Here is a 13229-nt window from a genome sequence, read left to right as displayed (position 1 = left end):
TCATCCCAACGAAAAGCAGTCAAAACTGGCGCTTTTTTAACGCAACAATAACCGCTGAAGTTTTGACTTGATTCCTGCAAAATGGTAATGTTACATCACTAGAGATAATTTTACAACTATGCAGTCTATCATCCTAGCACTCATTACATACAAAGTAAAAAGATAAAATATAGGAATATCACTTATGTGTATCTTAGCAGTAAATCCTCATAACCACCGATGTAGTTATCACCATAGTGCGAGCGATAATCCAAGTGCATTTTACCATGACATATTAGATAGTATTGGATTACAACGTTGATTTGTATGAGCCTGGCTAGCTCAGTCGGAACAGCATGAGACTCTTAAGTATTAATTGCAATTGTACACACGACCGGGGTTTTACATTTTTCGCTGAGATAATCGTACCTGGCAGGTTCTTTCTATATTGTGCGCAAATCTGCTACTGATACAGTGATAATTCTATTGTGTGATTATTGTTTTGTCACTATATATTTGATGTAAATCTTTAAATAAATTATACATAAGTTTCCATATAAACAGATAAGCATGCAGAAAACCGCAAGTTATTTCATTTTAAAACATCTCAATGATGAACATCCGTTTTATAAGGGGGCACCCAGGTTTAAACTGGGAATATTTCGATCTGCAGTCGAATGCTCTACCACTGAGCTATACCCCCATAAATGTTTGTATGAGTTTACCTTCGACATTCTGGATTATAAGGTATTAATTTTGCGAAAAAAACCTTATCTTTTAATTTTTGTTTCACACAGGATGCGCAAACAAAGAATCATTTGGTTAATAATTGAGTTTCTATTGAACAGGAGGCCACGTCAGATATTTCAGTTATTTGAGTGAAGAAACTGTGTGTTATTAAATAATACTTCTTGAACAGCTTTAACGCAGATCAGTTTCCATAAGCTGATGAGAATTTCTTTCAAACTTTCAAAAGTCAGGCTGATACGTAGAAATATTTATAGTGAGCTGATTTTCAAATTCAAAAAACACAACAATGAAACAATTTAACTGAATAAACCCAATAATAGTTCATTCCCTGTATTAGATTCAACTTAATAGGGAGCATCCGGGGTTGAACCGGGAACATTTCGATCTGCAGTCGAATGCTCTTCCACTGAGCTATACCACCGATATTTTTACATTTTACCTCGTTTTTGTATTATTACCCTATTTTAATTAAGAGTAACTGACTCTGAAATATCGATTTATCCCTGAGGTATATTTATATACGAAGGTCCTTAACAATATAGGGTGTGGGGTATAGGGGGTAGGGTAGTAGTAGATAGTAGTGAAATTCAGAGGGTTTAATGTCCATTTAGTTATCCTTTATACGTTTCTTCCCTGAATGACCAATCGTCACCAAATTTTGTACGTAATTCTGTCAAAATTTGATACATGTCGTAACGGGGTTTCATTTGTTTTCATTACTGTTTTAAAAATTTAATTTGCGTACTTGTTACCTAGCTGGTTGCCGAATCCTAGGCAGTGAATTCGCTTTTGTTTGCTTAACCTTCCAACTGCCAGTGCAGTGAGTGCTCAGCAGTGTTAACAAAAAGAAAACAAGTTTGAATCTTCCCTACCAAGACAAGTTTTGATGATATGATATTGATATTTTGATGATATTTGATTTTATTTTTATTGTTCTTGTTCGATTTCGTCTTTATTGTTCTTATTATTGCCTCTTTTTGTTAACTGTTTTTAATAAATGATGATCTTGATTTTAATAAATTTTTTGATAAAGTAAAATTTCTATTCCCCTTATTTTTAACAGTTAGTCATCAACCAAGAAGTTGAGGAACATTTTAAAAATGTTTGAACATACTCATTTTGAAGCTCTGGGCCATCTCTCTCTTCTTCCCTTGTCCTCTCCACAGTCATCAAGATCTTTTAGCGGTCGTGAAGAGTTACCACCGATCTTCCACTTCCATTTACCTCCGAAAGTTTTTTAACAAGCAATCCACCACTCAACCGCACCAAATCCATGGACCCCACTTTTTTTTCCCATTCCCCTATGGGACCAAGAAATCTGAAATATTTCAGGCAGATCCAGTTTTTTAGTTCGGATTCACCTGTTTTTGCAGAATTTAAATATTCCCTGCTGTTCGGGAGATATTTAATGTTAAAGTTTGAGTTTTTTCAAATTTTAACAATTTTAGGGGGTCTTTGGCATCGCTTTTTGGGTAAATGCTAACCTTTAAAAAAAAAAACAAATTAGACCAAAAGTTTGCTTGGCCATCCCTTAATACCAATCCAAAAGGAATTTACATTCCGAATTAGATTGACCGAGTTATTCCCAATCTAGTAAAGTGTAATTTTGACCAGTTTCCCACCAAGCCTAGTTGCCATTTTTTATTACTCTCCCTCGCGTTCCTAGCGTCCATAGCGGAATGGGAAAAACAAGTGGGGTCCATGGATTTGGTGCGGTTGAGTGTTGGATTGCTTGTTAAGTGTAATTTTTCAAAAGTTACAAATTTAAATTTCCTAAATGGCTTGATCGAGATTCGAACTCAGAACCATACGAGTGGCAGCCAGGGTTGCTAACCATTAGACCAACATTTACATAAGATTAAAGGGAAAGCGTGGTCAGGTTGGTGTGTACACCAAACAATGTAACGAAAGACGAAGTAAAGCTATGGTAATATCGCTAGCGACGCGATTTTGGAACCGGTCGTAAAACACTTAGGTTATATGCCTGAATTAAGATTTTTGCAGCGGTGGTTTAATCTAACTGCTATAAGAGCACATCCATTTCTTTATAGTTAATATGTAACTAATAATTTTTCCAATTCCATATTACTATAGTAATAAATGTTGCTAAAACTTAATCTAAACATGAAGTGCGACGTGGGGTGGCGGGCCGAAGCCTCCGCCACACCTAAGTCGCACCACTCATTATATTAACAGATTATTAGTCAATTAGTTATAAAGAATCAATTATGAAAGAGAATAAAGGGAAACAGAATTTTCCAAACGTTAAAGTATGTATTAATCTACCATAACCTTTATTTTCTGTCTCTTTAACGTTTAAAAAAATTACCGAAGGATATTACCGAAGGAATCTTGTATTGCAATGTGGCGTAAACTAGGTGTATTGAGAAGAGCACAAAATTGTAACAATGACAGGGAAAAATATCAATAATTAATGGCAATTATATGCTTTTCTGTTCAATTTTCGAGGATCATGGCAGGTTTAATCGACAGTGCCACAACCGAATGGCCGTCAGAAAATACCACTGGGACGACAAAAGCCGGTTTCTACCAGTAGAAGAAAAAGAACGATAAGAAAGATTATGCCCTATCGTTTTGCAAGTACTTGTTTGATCACTGGGTATTTACACTTTTCACGAGATATTCGTAAGAATGTGGAATGTGGTTTCATTCTGTTGGCAGACCTGACAATGGTCTTTTTTTTCAAAATGAAAGTGTTTATACTATTGAGTTGCGGAGGATTGAACTCCGGGCTTTTCGCATGCAAAGCGAACACTCTACCACTGAGTTACAACCGCTTAATATTAATTCGTTTGCTTTGAGTGACTTTTAACGATTGCGACACGTATGTAAGTAAAAAGAATAAAACTTGAAAGGAAGGTTTTGTCAAGAGTGGGGTTCGAACCCACGCCTTTCTCGAAGACCAGAATGCAAAATAACGGATTTAACAAGATTACCTATCAATCTATTATTTGATTTTGTATCTTAAGTCTGGCGCCTTAACCACTCGGCCATCTTGACATTGTTATCGCAATGACTACTTATATTGCAATGTGGCGTAAACTAGGTGTATTGAAAAGAGCACGCAATTGTAACTATGACAGGGCAAAATATCAATAATTAATGGCAATTATATGCTTTTCTGTTCAATTTTCAAGGATCATGGCAGGTTTAATCGACAGTGCCACAACCGAATGGCCGTCAGAAAATACCACTGGGACGACAAAAGCCGGTTTCTACCAGTAGAAGAAAGGAAGGATAAGAAAGATTATGCCCTATCGTTTTGCAAGTACTTGTTTGATCACTGGGTATTTACACTTTTCACGAGATATTCGTAAGAATGTGGAATGTAGTTTCATTCTGTTGGCAGACCTGACAATGGTCTTTTTTTTCAAAATGAAAGTGTTTATACTATTGAGTTGCGGAGGATTGAGCTCCAGTCTTCTCACATGCGAAGCGAGCACTCTACCTCTGAGTTACAACCCCTTAAAAATTGTTCGTTTGCTTTGAGTGACTTTTCACGATTGCGACACGTATGTGTTTTCAATGGAGAAAAAGATTTTAAGTAAAAAGAATAAAACTTGAAAGGAAGGTTTTGTCAAGAGTGGGGTTCGAACCCACGCCTTTCTCGAAGACCAGAATGCCAAATAACGGATTTAACAAGATTACCTATTAATCTATTATCTGATTTTGTATCTTAAGTCTGGCGCCTTAACCACTCGGCCATCTTGACATTGTTATCGCAATGACTACTTATATTGCAATGTGGCGTAAACTAGGTGTATTGAAAAGAGCACGCAATTGTAACTATGACAGGGCAAAATATCAATATTTAATGGCAATTATATGCTTTTCTGTTCAATTTTCGAGGATCATGGCAGGTTTAATCGACAGTGCCACAACCGAATGGCCGTCAGAAAATACCGCTGGGACGACAAAAGCCGGTTTCTACCAGTAGAAGAAAGGAAGGATAAGAAAGATAATGCCCTATCGTTTTGCAAGTACTTGTTTGATCACTGGGTATTTACACTTTTCACGAGATATTCGTAAGAATGTGGAATGTGGTTTCATTCTGTTGGCAGACCTGACAATGGTCTTTTTTTTCAAAATGAAAGTGTTTATACTATGGAGTTGCGGAGGATTGAACTCCGGGCTTTTCGCATGCAAAGCGAACACTCTACCACTGAGTACAACCCCTTAATATTAATTCGTTTGTTTTGAGTGACTTTTAACGATTGCGACACGTATGTAAGTAAAAAGAATAAAACTTGAAAGGAAGGTTTTGTCAAGAGTGGGGTTCGAACCCACGCCTTTCTCGAAGACCAGAATGCCAAATAACGGATTTAACAAGATTACCTATTAATCTATTATTTGATTTTGTATCTTAAGTCTGGCGCCTTAACCACTCGGCCATCTTGACATTGTTATCGCAATGACTACTTATATTGCAATGTGGCGTAAACTGGGTGTATTGAAAAGAGCACGCAATTGTAACTATGACAGGGCAAAATATCAATAATTAATGGCAATTATATGCTTTTCTGTTCAATTTTCGAGGATCATGACAGGTTTAATCGACAGTGCCACAACCGAATGGCCGTCAGAAAATACCGCTGGGACGACAAAAGCCGGTTTCTACCAGTAGAAGAAAGGAAGGGTAAGAAAGATTATGCCCTATCGTTTTGCAAGTACTTGTTTGATCACTGGGTATTTACACTTTTCACGAGATATTCGTAAAAATGTGGAATGTGGTTTCATTCTGTTGGCAGACCTGACAATGGTCTTTTTTTGAAAATGAAAGTGTTTATACTATGGAGTTGCGGAGAATTGAACTCCGGGCTTTTCGCATGCAAAGCGAACACTCTACCACTGAGTTACAACCCCTTAATATTAATTCGTTTGCTTTGAGGGACTTTTAACGATTGCGACACGTATGTAAGTAAAAAGAATAAAACTTGAAAGGAAGGTTTTGTCAAGAGTGGGGTTCGAACCCACGCCTTTCTCGAAGACCAGAATGCCAAATAACGGATTTAACAAGATTACCTATTAATCTATTATTTGATTTTGTATCTTAAGTCTGGCGCCTTAACCACTCGGCCATCTTGACATTGTTATCGCAATGACTACTTATATTGCAATGTGGCGTAAACTAGGTGTATTGAAAAGAGCACGCAATTGTAACTATGACAGGGCAAAATATCAATAATTAATGGCAATTATATGCTTTTCTGTTCAATTTTCGAGGATCATGGCAGGTTTAATCGACAGTGCCACAACCGAATGGCCGTCAGAAAATACCGCTGGGACGACAAAAGCCGGTTTCTACCAGTAGAAGAAAGGAAGGATAAGAAAGATTATGCCCTATCGTTTTGCAAGTACTTGTTTGATCACTGGGTATTTACACTTTTCACGAAATATTCGTAAGAATGTGGAATGTGGTTTCATTCTGTTGGCAGACCTGACAATGGTCTTTTTTTTTCAAAATGAAAGTGTTTATACTATTGAGTTGCGGAGGATTGAACTCCGGGCTTTTCGCATGCAAAGCGAACACTCTACCACTGAGTTACAACCGCTTAATATTAATTCGTTTGCTTTGAGTGACTTTTAACGATTGCGACACGTATGTAAGTAAAAAGAATAAAACTTGAAAGGAAGGTTTTGTCAAGAGTGGGGTTCGAACCCACGCCTTTCTCGAAGACCAGAGTGCCAAATAACGGATTTAACAAGATTACCTATTAATCTATTATTTGATTTTGTATCTTAAGTCTGGCGCCTTAACCACTCGGCCATCTTGACATTGTTATCGCAATGACTACTTATATTGCAATGTGGCGTAAACTAGGTGTATTGAAAAGAGCACGCAATTGTAACTATGACAGGGCAAAATATCAATAATTAATGGCAATTATATGCTTTTCTGTTCAATTTTCGAGGATCATGGCAGGTTTAATCGACAGTGCCACAACCGAATGGCCGTCAGAAAATACCGCTGGGACGACAAAAGCCGGTTTCTACCAGTAGAAGAAAGGAAGGATAAGAAAGATTATGCCCTATCGTTTTGCAAGTACTTGTTTGATCACTGGGTATTTACACTTTTCACGAGATATTCGTAAGAATGTGGAATGTGGTTTCATTCTGTTGGCAGACCTGACAATGGTCTTTTTTTTTCAAAATGAAAGTGTTTATACTATTGAGTTGCGGAGGATTGGACTCCGGGCTTTTCGCATGCAAAGCGAACACTCTACCACTGAGTTACAACCGCTTAATATTAATTCGTTTGCTTTGAGTGACTTTTAACGATTGCGACACGTATGTAAGTAAAAAGAATAAAACTTGAAAGGAAGGTTTTGTCAAGAGTGGGGTTCGAACCCACGCCTTTCTCGAAGACCAGAATGCCAAATAACGGATTTAACAAGATTACCTATCAATCTATTATTTGATTTTGTATCTTAAGTCTGGCGCCTTAACCACTCGGCCATCTTGACATTGTTATCGCAATGACTACTTATATTGCAATGTGGCGTAAACTAGGTGTATTGAAAAGAGCACGCAATTGTAACTATGACAGGGCAAAATATCAATAATTAATGGCAATTATATGCTTTTCTGTTCAATTTTCGAGGATCATGGCAGGTTTAATCGACAGTGCAACAACCGAATGGCCGTCAGAAAATACCGCTGGGACGACAAAAGCCGGTTTCTACCAGTAGAAGAAAGGAAGGATAAGAAAGATTATGCCCTATCGTTTTGCAAGTACTTGTTTGATCACTGGGTATTTACACTTTTCACGAGATATTCGTAAGAATGTGGAATGTGGTTTCATTCTGTTGGCAGACCTGACAATGGTTTTTTTTTTCAAAATGAAAGTGTTTATACTATGGAGTTGCGGAGGATTGAACTCCGGGCTTTTCGCATGCAAAGCGAACACTCTACCACTGAGTTACAACCGCTTAATATTAATTCGTTTGCTTTGAGTGACTTTTAACGATTGCGACACGTATGTAAGTAAAAAGAATAAAACTTGAAAGGAAGGTTTTGTCAAGAGTGGGGTTCGAACCCACGCCTTTCTCGAAGACCAGAATGCCAAATAACGGATTTCACAAGATTACCTATTAATCTATTATTTGATTTTGTATCTTAAGTCTGGCGCCTTAACCACTCGGCCATCTTGACATTGTTATCGCAATGACTACTTATATTGCAATGTGGCGTAAACTAGGTGTATTGAAAAGAGCACGCAATTGTAACTATGACAGGGCAAAATATCAATAATTAATGGCAATTATATGCTTTTCTGTTCAATTTTCGAGGATCATGGCAGGTTTAATCGACAGTGCCACAACCGAATGGCCGTCAGAAAATACCGCTGGGACGACAAAAGCCGGTTTCTACCAGTAGAAGAAAGGAAGGATAAGAAAGATTATGCCCTATCGTTTTGCAAGTACTTGTTTGATCACTGGGTATTTACACTTTTCACGAGATATTCGTAAAAATGTGGAATGTGGTTTCATTCTGTTGGCAGACCTGACAATGGTCTTTTTTTTGAAAATGAAAGTGTTTATACTATGGAGTTGCGGAGGATTGAACTCCGGGCTTTTCGCATGCAAAGCGAACACTCTACCACTGAGTTACAACCACTTAATATTAATTCGTTTGCTTTGAGTGACTTTTAACGATTGCGACACGTATGTAAGTAAAAAGAATAAAACTTGAAAGGAAGGTTTTGTCAAGAGTGGGGTTCGAACCCACGCCTTTCTCGAAGACCAGAATGCCAAATAACGGATTTAACAAGATTACCTATTAATCTATTATTTGATTTTGTATCTTAAGTCTGGCGCCTTAACCACTCGGCCATCTTGACATTGTTATCGCAATGACTACTTATATTGCAATGTGGCGTAAACTAGGTGTATTGAAAAGAGCACGCAATTGTAACTATGACAGGGCAAAATATCAATAATTAATGGCAATTATATGCTTTTCTGTTCAATTTTCGAGGATCATGGCAGGTTTAATCGACAGTGCCACAACCGAATGGCCGTCAGAAAATACCGCTGGGACGACAAAAGCCGGTTTCTACCAGTAGAAGAAAGGAAGGATAAGAAAGATTATGCCCTATCGTTTTGCAAGTACTTGTTTGATCACTGGGTATTTACACTTTTCACGAGATATTCGTAAGAATGTGGAATGTGGTTTCATTCTGTTGGCAGACCTGACAATGGTCTTTTTTTTTTAAATGAAAGTGTTTATACTATGGAGTTGCGGAAGATTGAACTCCGGGCTTTTCGCATGCAAAGCGAACACTCTACCACTGAGTTACAACCCCTTAATATTAATTCGTTTGCTTTGAGTGACTTTTAACGATTGCGACACGTATGTAAGTAAAAAGAATAAAACTTGAAAGGAAGGTTTTGTCAAGAGTGGGGTTCGAACCCACGCCTTTCTCGAAGACCAGAATGCCAAATAACGGATTTAACAAGATTACCTATTAATCTATTATTTGATTTTGTATCTTAAGTCTGGCGCCTTAACCACTCGGCCATCTTGACATTGTTATCGCAATGACTACTTATATTGCAATGTGGCGTAAACTAGGTGTATTGAAAAGAGCACGCAATTGTAACTATGACAGGGCAAAATATCAATAATTAATGGCAATTATATGCTTTTCTGTTCAATTTTCGAGGATCATGGCAGGTTTAATCGACAGTGCCACAACCGAATGGCCGTCAGAAAATACCGCTGGGACGACAAAAGCCGGTTTCTACCAGTAGAAGAAAGGAAGGATAAGAAAGATTATGCCCTATCGTTTTGCAAGTACTTGTTTGATCACTGGGTATTTACACTTTTCACGAGATATTCGTAAGAATGTGGAATGTGGTTTCATTCTGTTGGCAGACCTGACAATGGTTTTTTTTTCAAAATGAAAGTGTTTATACTATGGAGTTGCGGAGGATTGAACTCCGGGCTTTTCGCATGCAAAGCGAACACTCTACCACTGAGTTACAACCCCTTAATATTCATTCGTTTGCTTTGAGTGACTTTTAACGATTGCGACACGTATGTAAGTAAAAAGAATAAAACTTGAAAGGAAGGTTTTGTCAAGAGTGGGGTTCGAACCCACGCCTTTCTCGAAGACCAGAATGCCAAATAACGGATTTAACAAGATTACCTATTAATCTATTATTTGATTTTGTATCTTAAGTCTGGCGCCTTAACCACTCGGCCATCTTGACATTGTTATCGCAATGACTACTTATATTGCAATGTGGCGTAAACTAGGTGTATTGAAAAGAGCACGCAATTGTAACTATGACAGGGCAAAATATCAATAATTAATGGCAATTATATGCTTTTCTGTTCAATTTTCGAGGATCATGGCAGGTTTAATCGACAGTGCCACAACCGAATGGCCGTCAGAAAATACCGCTGGGACGACAAAAGCCGGTTTCTACCAGTAGAAGAAAGGAAGGATAAGAAAGATTATGCCCTATCGTTTTGCAAGTACTTGTTTGATCACTGGGTATTTACACTTTTCACGAGATATTCGTAAGAATGTGGAATGTGGTTTCATTCTGTTGGCAGACCTGACAATGGTTTTTTTTTCAAAATGAAAGTGTTTATACTATGGAGTTGCGGAGGATTGAACTCCGGGCTTTTCGCATGCAAAGCGAACACTCTACCACTGAGTTACAACCCCTTAATATTCATTCGTTTGCTTTGAGTGACTTTTAACGATTGCGACACGTATGTAAGTAAAAAGAATAAAACTTGAAAGGAAGGTTTTGTCAAGAGTGGGGTTCGAACCCACGCCTTTCTCGAAGACCAGAATGCCAAATAACGGATTTAACAAGATTACCTATTAATCTATTATTTGATTTTGTATCTTAAGTCTGGCGCCTTAACCACTCGGCCATCTTGACATTGTTATCGCAATGACTACTTATATTGCAATGTGGCGTAAACTAGGTGTATTGAAAAGAGCACGCAATTGTAACTATGACAGGGCAAAATATCAATAATTAATGGCAATTATATGCTTTTCTGTTCAATTTTCGAGGATCATGGCAGGTTTAATCGACAGTGCCACAACCGAATGGCCGTCAGAAAATACCGCTGGGACGACAAAAGCCGGTTTCTACCAGTAGAAGAAAGGAAGGATAAGAAAGATTATGCCCTATCGTTTTGCAAGTACTTGTTTGATCACTGGGTATTTACACTTTTCACGAGATATTCGTAAGAATGTGGAATGTGGTTTCATTCTGTTGGCAGACCTGACAATGGTCTTTTTTTCAAAATGAAAGTGTTTATACTATGGAGTTGCGGAGGATTGAACTCCGGGCTTTTCGCATGCAGAGCGAACACTCTACCACTGAGTTACAACCCCTTAATATTCATTCGTTTGCTTTGAGTGACTTTTAACGATTGCGACACGTATGTAAGTAAAAAGAATAAAACTTGAAAGGAAGGTTTTGTCAAGAGTGGGGTTCGAACCCACGCCTTTCTCGAAGACCAGAATGCCAAATAACGGATTTAACAAGATTACCTATTAATCGACTGCTCTATATCTATTATTTGATTTTGTATCTTAAGTCTGGCGCCTTAACCACTCGGCCATCTTGACATTGTTATCGCAATGACTACTTATATTGCAATGTGGCGTAAACTAGGTGTATTGAAAAGAGCACGCAATTGTAACTATGACAGGGCAAAATATCAATAATTAATGGCAATTATATGCTTTTCTGTTCAATTTTCGAGGATCATGGCAGGTTTAATCGACAGTGCCACAACCGAATGGCCGTCAGAAAATACCGCTGGGACGACAAAAGCCGGTTTCTACCAGTAGAAGAAAGGAAGGATAAGAAAGATTATGCCCTATCGTTTTGCAAGTACTTGTTTGATCACTGGGTATTTACACTTTTCACGAGATATTCGTAAAAATGTGGAATGTGGTTTCATTCTGTTGGCAGACCTGACAATGGTCTTTTTTTTGAAAATGAAAGTGTTTATACTATGGAGTTGCGGAGGATTGAACTCCGGGCTTTTCGCATGCAAAGCGAACACTCTACCACTGAGTTACAACCCTTAATATCAATTCGTTTGCTTTGAGTGAGTTTTAACGATTGCGACACGTATGTAAGTAAAAAGAATAAAACTTGAAAGGAAGGTTTTGTCAAGAGTGGGGTTCGAACCCACGCCTTTCTCGAAGACCAGAATGCCAAATAACGGATTTAACAAGATTACCTATTAATCTATTATTTGATTTTGTATCTTAAGTCTGGCGCCTTAACCACTCGGCCATCTTGACATTGTTATCGCAATGACTACTTATATTGCAATGTGGCGTAAACTAGGTGTATTGAAAAGAGCACGCAATTGTAACTATGACAGGGCAAAATATCAATAATTAATGGCAATTATATGCTTTTCTGTTCAATTTTCGAGGATCATGGCAGGTTTAATCGACAGTGCCACAACCGAATGGCCGTCAGAAAATACCGCTGGGACGACAAAAGCCGGTTTCTACCAGTAGAAGAAAGGAAGGATAAGAAAGATTATGCCCTATCGTTTTGCAAGTACTTGTTTGATCACTGGGTATTTACACTTTTCACGAGATATTCGTAAGAATGTGGAATGTGGTTTCATTCTGTTGGCAGACCTGACAATGGTCTTTTTTTGAAAATGAAAGTGTTTATACTATGGAGTTGCGGAGGATTGAACTCCGGGCTTTTCGCATGCAAAGCGAACACTCTACCACTGAGTTACAACCCCTTAATATTAATTCGTTTGCTTTGAGTGACTTTTAACGATTGCGACACGTATGTAAGTAAAAAGAATAAAACTTGAAAGGAAGGTTTTGTCAAGAGTGGGGTTCGAACCCACGCCTTTCTCGAAGACCAGAATGCCAAATAACGAATTTAACAAGATTACCTATTAATCTATTATTTGATTTTGTATCTTAAGTCTGGCGCCTTAACCACTCGGCCATCTTGACATTGTTATCGCAATGACTAATTATATTCCAATGTGGCGTAAACTAGGTGTATTGAAAAGAGCACGCAATTGTAACTATGACAGGGCAAAATATCAATAATTAATGGCAATTATATGCTTTTCTGTTCAATTTTCGAGGATCATGGCAGGTTTAATCGACAGTGCCACAACCGAATGGCCGTCAGAAAATACCGCTGGGACGACAAAAGCCGGTTTCTACCAGTAGAAGAAAGGAAGGATAAGAAAGATTATGCCCTATCGTTTTGCAAGTACTTGTTTGATCACTGGGTATTTACACTTTTCACGAGATATTCGTAAAAATGTGGAATGTGGTTTCATTCTGTTGGCAGACCTGACAATGGTCTTTTTTTTGAAAATGAAAGTGTTTATACTATGGAGTTGCGGAGGATTGAACTCCGGGCTTTTCGCATGCAAAGCGAACACTCTACCACTGAGTTACAACCCTTAATATCAATTCGTTTGCTTTGAGTGAGTTTTAACGA

The 13229-nt window shown here is 38.0% G+C and overlaps 27 non-coding genes across 27 annotated transcripts; all 27 read right to left on the bottom strand.

The window, feature by feature from the left end:
- Positions 1–3450: 3450 nt before the first annotated feature.
- On the bottom strand, positions 3451–3527 carry Trnaa-ugc. The gene has a single exon. It is a non-coding gene; the product is annotated as a tRNA-Ala (tRNA).
- An 86-nt stretch (positions 3528–3613) lies between these two features.
- Trnal-uaa lies at positions 3614–3750 on the bottom strand. The gene is made up of 2 exons: positions 3714–3750; positions 3614–3658 (listed from the first exon to the last, which is right to left on the bottom strand). It is a non-coding gene; the product is annotated as a tRNA-Leu (tRNA).
- A 575-nt stretch (positions 3751–4325) lies between these two features.
- Positions 4326–4462, bottom strand: Trnal-uaa. The gene is made up of 2 exons: positions 4426–4462; positions 4326–4370 (listed from the first exon to the last, which is right to left on the bottom strand). It is a non-coding gene; the product is annotated as a tRNA-Leu (tRNA).
- A 393-nt stretch (positions 4463–4855) lies between these two features.
- On the bottom strand, positions 4856–4926 carry Trnaa-ugc. The gene has a single exon. It is a non-coding gene; the product is annotated as a tRNA-Ala (tRNA).
- Positions 4927–5012: 86 nt separating this feature from the next.
- Trnal-uaa lies at positions 5013–5149 on the bottom strand. The gene is made up of 2 exons: positions 5113–5149; positions 5013–5057 (listed from the first exon to the last, which is right to left on the bottom strand). It is a non-coding gene; the product is annotated as a tRNA-Leu (tRNA).
- A 392-nt stretch (positions 5150–5541) lies between these two features.
- Trnaa-ugc lies at positions 5542–5613 on the bottom strand. The gene has a single exon. It is a non-coding gene; the product is annotated as a tRNA-Ala (tRNA).
- Positions 5614–5699: 86 nt separating this feature from the next.
- Positions 5700–5836, bottom strand: Trnal-uaa. Its single transcript has 2 exons — positions 5800–5836; positions 5700–5744 (listed from the first exon to the last, which is right to left on the bottom strand). It is a non-coding gene; the product is annotated as a tRNA-Leu (tRNA).
- A 389-nt stretch (positions 5837–6225) lies between these two features.
- On the bottom strand, positions 6226–6302 carry Trnaa-ugc. Its single transcript has one exon. It is a non-coding gene; the product is annotated as a tRNA-Ala (tRNA).
- An 86-nt stretch (positions 6303–6388) lies between these two features.
- Positions 6389–6525, bottom strand: Trnal-uaa. Its single transcript has 2 exons — positions 6489–6525; positions 6389–6433 (listed from the first exon to the last, which is right to left on the bottom strand). It is a non-coding gene; the product is annotated as a tRNA-Leu (tRNA).
- A 552-nt stretch (positions 6526–7077) lies between these two features.
- Trnal-uaa lies at positions 7078–7214 on the bottom strand. Its single transcript has 2 exons — positions 7178–7214; positions 7078–7122 (listed from the first exon to the last, which is right to left on the bottom strand). It is a non-coding gene; the product is annotated as a tRNA-Leu (tRNA).
- A 393-nt stretch (positions 7215–7607) lies between these two features.
- On the bottom strand, positions 7608–7679 carry Trnaa-ugc. The gene has a single exon. It is a non-coding gene; the product is annotated as a tRNA-Ala (tRNA).
- Positions 7680–7765: 86 nt separating this feature from the next.
- On the bottom strand, positions 7766–7902 carry Trnal-uaa. The gene is made up of 2 exons: positions 7866–7902; positions 7766–7810 (listed from the first exon to the last, which is right to left on the bottom strand). It is a non-coding gene; the product is annotated as a tRNA-Leu (tRNA).
- Positions 7903–8295: 393 nt separating this feature from the next.
- On the bottom strand, positions 8296–8367 carry Trnaa-ugc. The gene has a single exon. It is a non-coding gene; the product is annotated as a tRNA-Ala (tRNA).
- An 86-nt stretch (positions 8368–8453) lies between these two features.
- On the bottom strand, positions 8454–8590 carry Trnal-uaa. Its single transcript has 2 exons — positions 8554–8590; positions 8454–8498 (listed from the first exon to the last, which is right to left on the bottom strand). It is a non-coding gene; the product is annotated as a tRNA-Leu (tRNA).
- Positions 8591–8983: 393 nt separating this feature from the next.
- Positions 8984–9055, bottom strand: Trnaa-ugc. Its single transcript has one exon. It is a non-coding gene; the product is annotated as a tRNA-Ala (tRNA).
- An 86-nt stretch (positions 9056–9141) lies between these two features.
- On the bottom strand, positions 9142–9278 carry Trnal-uaa. Its single transcript has 2 exons — positions 9242–9278; positions 9142–9186 (listed from the first exon to the last, which is right to left on the bottom strand). It is a non-coding gene; the product is annotated as a tRNA-Leu (tRNA).
- Positions 9279–9670: 392 nt separating this feature from the next.
- Trnaa-ugc lies at positions 9671–9742 on the bottom strand. The gene has a single exon. It is a non-coding gene; the product is annotated as a tRNA-Ala (tRNA).
- Positions 9743–9828: 86 nt separating this feature from the next.
- Trnal-uaa lies at positions 9829–9965 on the bottom strand. Its single transcript has 2 exons — positions 9929–9965; positions 9829–9873 (listed from the first exon to the last, which is right to left on the bottom strand). It is a non-coding gene; the product is annotated as a tRNA-Leu (tRNA).
- Positions 9966–10357: 392 nt separating this feature from the next.
- On the bottom strand, positions 10358–10429 carry Trnaa-ugc. Its single transcript has one exon. It is a non-coding gene; the product is annotated as a tRNA-Ala (tRNA).
- An 86-nt stretch (positions 10430–10515) lies between these two features.
- On the bottom strand, positions 10516–10652 carry Trnal-uaa. Its single transcript has 2 exons — positions 10616–10652; positions 10516–10560 (listed from the first exon to the last, which is right to left on the bottom strand). It is a non-coding gene; the product is annotated as a tRNA-Leu (tRNA).
- A 392-nt stretch (positions 10653–11044) lies between these two features.
- On the bottom strand, positions 11045–11116 carry Trnaa-ugc. The gene has a single exon. It is a non-coding gene; the product is annotated as a tRNA-Ala (tRNA).
- An 86-nt stretch (positions 11117–11202) lies between these two features.
- Trnal-uaa lies at positions 11203–11353 on the bottom strand. Its single transcript has 2 exons — positions 11317–11353; positions 11203–11247 (listed from the first exon to the last, which is right to left on the bottom strand). It is a non-coding gene; the product is annotated as a tRNA-Leu (tRNA).
- Positions 11354–11746: 393 nt separating this feature from the next.
- Trnaa-ugc lies at positions 11747–11818 on the bottom strand. Its single transcript has one exon. It is a non-coding gene; the product is annotated as a tRNA-Ala (tRNA).
- Positions 11819–11903: 85 nt separating this feature from the next.
- Trnal-uaa lies at positions 11904–12040 on the bottom strand. Its single transcript has 2 exons — positions 12004–12040; positions 11904–11948 (listed from the first exon to the last, which is right to left on the bottom strand). It is a non-coding gene; the product is annotated as a tRNA-Leu (tRNA).
- Positions 12041–12432: 392 nt separating this feature from the next.
- On the bottom strand, positions 12433–12504 carry Trnaa-ugc. Its single transcript has one exon. It is a non-coding gene; the product is annotated as a tRNA-Ala (tRNA).
- Positions 12505–12590: 86 nt separating this feature from the next.
- Trnal-uaa lies at positions 12591–12727 on the bottom strand. Its single transcript has 2 exons — positions 12691–12727; positions 12591–12635 (listed from the first exon to the last, which is right to left on the bottom strand). It is a non-coding gene; the product is annotated as a tRNA-Leu (tRNA).
- Positions 12728–13120: 393 nt separating this feature from the next.
- Trnaa-ugc lies at positions 13121–13192 on the bottom strand. Its single transcript has one exon. It is a non-coding gene; the product is annotated as a tRNA-Ala (tRNA).
- Between the last annotated feature and the right edge of the window lie 37 nt (positions 13193–13229).

This window comes from Daphnia pulex, chromosome 7, assembly GCF_021134715.1.
Source record: "Daphnia pulex isolate KAP4 chromosome 7, ASM2113471v1".
Classification (NCBI taxonomy): Eukaryota; Metazoa; Arthropoda; class Branchiopoda; order Diplostraca; family Daphniidae; genus Daphnia; species Daphnia pulex.
The sequence above is the reverse complement of the archived record's forward strand: the minus strand, read 5'-3'. Positions and strand labels throughout refer to the sequence as shown.